This window comes from Podarcis bocagei, assembly GCF_964188305.1.
Source record: "Podarcis bocagei genome assembly, chromosome: 14".
In the NCBI taxonomy this organism is placed as follows: domain Eukaryota; kingdom Metazoa; phylum Chordata; class Lepidosauria; order Squamata; family Lacertidae; genus Podarcis; species Podarcis bocagei.
The window spans coordinates 24,529,988-24,535,481 of NC_138139.1; positions in this window are offsets into that span (position 1 = coordinate 24,529,988).

Here is a 5,494-nt window from a genome sequence, read left to right on the forward strand (position 1 = left end):
ATATTCCTAATAAATACCCCCTTAGAAATAATCTCATGCACGTCTTTTTGACAGAAGGGTCAGGGCAGCTAATGACAGTAACGACTACAAAACGTAATCCAGTCAATTACTTTAATTAAATTTCAAACTATGTAATGTCTTCCCATTTATATAGTAAACTAATAGGAGAAAAGGCCGTCCTTTCTCGTCAGCCCCCATTTAAGTGCGCAAAAATGTGGCCTTGCGGTCCATCTCAACGCATCGCTCTTGCAGCCTCTCTTGGAACATTAAAGATAATTACGGGTTTTTAACAAATACAGCTTATTCATCTGCAAGAAAAGGTTGAGTTTTCCTCCCTCTCCCCTTCTGAATGTTCTTTTATCGAAGAAGAGCTCTCCCCCCCCCATTTGCAACACACACCCCTTTGCAGATCATAATCTGGTATTTACAGACTAGCTAACATTTGATAGTACCAGCATTCCAGAGTAAATGGGGGGGGGACATGTCTCCATTACAACGAATCCTTTTTTAATTATATTGCTTGAAACAGGAGCAAAAGTGGGCTAGGAAGGAACAGCTGTCTGGAAGTTGTACTACTACATTTGGGGGGGGGGAATAACAAGAAGATTCAGGACAGACAAAAGGAAGCACTTCTTCACACAGCACAGACTTAAACTATGGAACTGGTTCCCATGAGAAGTGAGGAGGAGAATGGCCCCTAGTCACAATGTCTGTGTTGTACCTCCACAGTCAGAGGCAGTATACCTCTAAGTGCCAGTTACAGTGGTACCTCGGGTTACATACGCTTCAGGTTACATACGCTTCAGGTTACACACTCTGCTAACCCAGAAATAGTGCTTCAGGTTAAGAACTTTGCTTCAGGATAAGAACAGAAATTGGGCTCCGGCAGCGCGGCAGCAGCAGGAGGCCCCATTAGCTAAAGTGGTGCTTCAGGTTAAGAACAGTTTCAGGTTAAGAACAGTTTCAGGTTAAGAACAGACCTCCGGAACGAATTAAGTACTTAACCTGAGGTACCACTGTACTGAAAATCACAAGTGGGGAGAGTGTTATTGAGCTCGGCTTCTGTGCTGGGGCTTCGCAAGGACATCTGATTGGACACTGTAAGGAAAGCATGCTACACTAGATAGACCATTGGCCTGATCCAGTAGACTTTTCTGTTTAGACAGGCAGAATCATAGAATTGTAAGGAACCCTGAGGATCATCGAGTCCAATCCCTTGCAATGCAGGAATATGCAGTTGTCCCATACGGGGACTGAACCTGTAACCTTGGTGTTACCAGCATCATGCTCTAACCAACTGAGCTATCCAGGCAGAATGAAGGATGCTTTGACCATGGATCAGATCTATAAGTAATGCAATCAATGATAGTTGATTACATTTGGACAGGGCTGAAATAAAGAATATGGATGGGGCTGAAACACAATGTTATGCATTTGGGAGGGTAGTCTGCATCCTTTCTAATTCTTAGGATCCTGTATCTATAGGGGTAGAATGTATGAGAGCAAGCTTGCCAAACTAGTTCCTTCATTAAGGAACTTTGACTGACTAGTTAAGCACCAGGATTAGCATAAACAAAGAAGCTGCTCTGTGCCATAGAACAAATGGGTGAGCCTTCTTGCCACCGCCACCTCACCTAGTGCTAGGTAGGAGAACAATAGAGTGGTATGTGTGAGCTGATCTGGAAGTTGTCTGGAAGCTGGATATACAGGGACATGCTTGCTCTGTGCTGGATCCAAGGCTGTGACTAATGGAGAAGCAAGATCTCTGGGGGTGTTAATGCTGTGAGCCCCTCTATCCTATGATCAAGTGGTATGTATGTGCATATGAAACCTTATATTCCAAAGACACTACAGTCTCCACTAACTTTCATTCCAAGAAAATCGAACTGTGAGCAAGGGCTAGAACCCCTGGAAAACCCCACCACTCAAAGATTGGGGTGGTATGTAACAATATTTTCATCCCCCCCCCAAAATATTCAGAATTATGGTTGGGCATGCAACCACAAAAGGCTACAGCTTTCTTCATGAGTTAGCTCCTGCAAAGCAGCAATGTAAAAAAAAGAAACGAATGCAGGGACCATTTATTGAGGTCCCCCCTCCCAAGGTCACACGAGTTCTTCCAATCCCTCACATGCTGAAGGATAACTTTTGTATTGGTGAAGCATTTATATCCATGTAGGCCCTGAGGGGTGGAGAGCGCTTTCCATCCAAGGGCTGCATTCCCCTCTGGGCAACCTTCCATGGTTCACATTCCAGCTTCAGGTGGGACCAGAGATATATGAGTGTGGAGCAAAAAAAAGTCCATGTGACATTTGTACCATAAAGCAATTTCAAAACATACACATCTGTCTCTGTCCCCTGTCCAGGCAAGCAAGTGGCATTATCAGAGTTCAAGGACACCTTGTAGGACAGGTAAAAACATTTGGTGGTGGTGGGTCCTCAATCTCATCCCCTGAAGAAGGGGAATCTGGCTCCAGGGTCAGCACACAAAAGTCGCAAGAGGCCACCCCAGCAGAAATAATGTGCAGAGCAACAAATTCCTATGGGGGATCCCGATACTGTTATGCCTCCCCACCTAGTACCTGTTCTTGGTGGGGAAAGATGTTCCAACAGGACCCCGAGAGAGCAACCTTCTCTTTCTGACAGCTTAGCCATTATCCTTCTCCTAGGAGCCTGTTTGGTGTCATCTAGGGTGGCGCTGTGGGTTAAACCACAGAGCCTAGGACTTGCTGATCAGAAGGTTGGCGGTTTGAATCCCCGCAACGGGGTGAGCTCCCGTTGCTCGGTCCCTGCTCCTGCCAACCTAGCAGTTCGAAAGCACGTCAAAGTGCAAGTAGATAAATAGGTACCGCTCTGGTGGGAAGGTAAACAGCGTTTCCGTGTGCTGCTCTGAGTTGCCAGAAGCGGCTTAGTCATGCTGGTCACATCACCCGGAAGCTGTACGCCTGCTCCCTCGGCCAATAAAGCGAGATGAGCGCTGTAACCGCAGAGTCGGTCACGACTGGACCTAATGGTCAGGGGTCCCTTTACTTTTACCTTTAGGGTACACCCTTAGTTTGTCCAAGGCTGTTGCAGGGCCCAGCCACAGTCTCAGCCAGTCCCCATGTGAATTGAATATGGCCCAGGAACTTCTGCAACACACAAGGGGCTCAGGAGCACAGCCACTTATGTGCAGAAAAGCCTCCCTCAAGACAGAAAGTTTGAAAAACACTTCATTAGGGATGAAGTGCATTCCGTAGACTCTTTTAAAAAACAACAAAAAACTTTTCTCTCCTGTCTTGAACTCTCTGTAGTTTTGATGAATACTTGGGCACCATGATGGTATCTCCAGCGTGTTTCCATGTTCTTTGACAACCCCATAAATTTTGTGGGGAAGGTGAAGTCCGAGGGTGCAATTAACTCCAAAAGTGGTACAAAGCAATCGCTTGGTGATACTGGCCTACAGTGCTTAGCACTTAACTCTGAGATGCCGATAAGCCCTATCAAACAAGGGTTGTGTTTAATGTTCACTCCTGCTTACGTACCAGACATACAACCGAGCGGTCACTGTGTTAACACTCCCCAATATCTATTACAATTAGTTTTTGATTAAGAGGCCTCGCCTGCCTTTTGAAGACTTTTTATGTTGTGTCAACCAGCTAGTGATGGAGTGAGCCATGCAGACACCTCCCAGTAACAAAGCATCTTGTAAAAGGTTTCAAGTGAACTATTTTATCATCCTAATGGAAACCAGATGACTCTGACTCCCTCTTTAATTTCAACTATTTACTGAAGAGCCTTGTTTTTGAATTACTTAAAGATTTATTCAAGAACACTATCCTTGTGCATTAAGGATCCCATAATAGCAGACCTATTTGAGAAGCAGGGAGGGGAAGGAGAGGGGAAAAAAGCTTTTAAATGTCTTTTTCCATGTTTAGCTCATGGATTTACAGGCCATTTTATATGCCCATTCATTTGTGTATCTCTGCTGAAATTTGCTTTCCTTCCTAAACACCTTGGAACTCAGTGTGTTATGCATTGAATATATTCAGTGCTTATTCTGTGTTTTTAAAAAGGGTCAAAATTCAGCACAGGAAACACCTTGATTCTGTTACCTGTAAACATCATGCAATTTTGTATGTATGGGATTATTTTCCCTGCATCGTTCTGTTTCTTTCAACCATGGGAAGGGAGATGGGGTTATGCTGAACTCCTCCCCCATCTCCACTGAGAAACCTGTTCCAGAGACCTGGCTTCATAGATTTCATGAGGCACTGCACAGATCCTTTCAAACCAATTAATTACAATCTTGGGGACTAGAAACTAAAACCAAATTCTGACTACTATACCCATTTCTGAATAGAAGCATTCAAGCAGTTGCAAATCTAATCTCAGACCAATATTTTACACACCGCCAATGTAATCCTATGCATGTTGACTTAGCAGTAAGTCCCCCAAAGTCCAGTGGAACTTCTTCCCAGGTAAGTCGATATAGGAGTGCAGCTGCAGCAACCATCTTGATTTAAAACAAATCCCACTAAGGTGGCAAAATATTTCCTTTTCATCTTCCACCTTTGCCCACACGGCCAACCAGATGATATTATGGAGACCAGCATGGGATCAGTGGAATATGTGTGGATCTCATTTCCTTCAAGATCCAGCGATCTTTTCCACATGGCTTCCACATTGGTCCATCTAGCTCAGCACTGTATACAGTGACTAGCAGAAGGTCTCCAGGATTCCAGACTGGGAACATTCCCAGCCCTACCTGGGAGATGCTGGGGATTGAATCTGGGACCCTCTGCATGCAAAACCAATGCTGTGCCACTGACTTATGACTCTTGCCCAAATGCTTCCCACATTTTGGAACCACATTTCTGTTGGCAAGATGGGGGAGAGTGAGAAATCGCTCCTTTGAAACCACCCCAGAGTAGGTTTGATTCCTAAGGTGCCTGTTTAATTGTAGTCCTTGCCCTTTTCCAGAAAGGGCGTCTATCATTATTTCCTCACGCTTCGTCCAAACTGCCAGCTTCCCGCTTGTGTTAATTATTAATGTGACCTGTTTATGTACCCATTACCCAGCTAACCATTAATATCTGTTTACACAATGATGACCTTTGCAATGGAGTACCAGGCTCTTGGCCTGTAAATGTCAAACATTTTTTAAATAGTTAAAATGCTCCCTGCACGTTCTGACTGTCTAATCAGCCCCTGCAAGATTTCCATCTCGAAAAGAGAAAGCTCAGATAAAGTGCCATTTGCTTGCCAAAGACTACAATTCTGATTTTTTGGGGGGGCGGGGAGGGGGAAGCAGGGAAGACAAAAGAAGCTAGTTAAAAACAGAAGGGGGGCATTTACTTGAAGGAATCTTTCTCTAAAGTTCTTGCTCCCTTTTTGTCTTTTTAAAATAAGAAGAGGGCCGTGGAATGGAACACGTTTTCTCAAAATGCCAGTGTCATGCAATTCCAGAAGTCTGGAGGATTTCTCTTATATTAGCTAATCATTCTCCATTAAC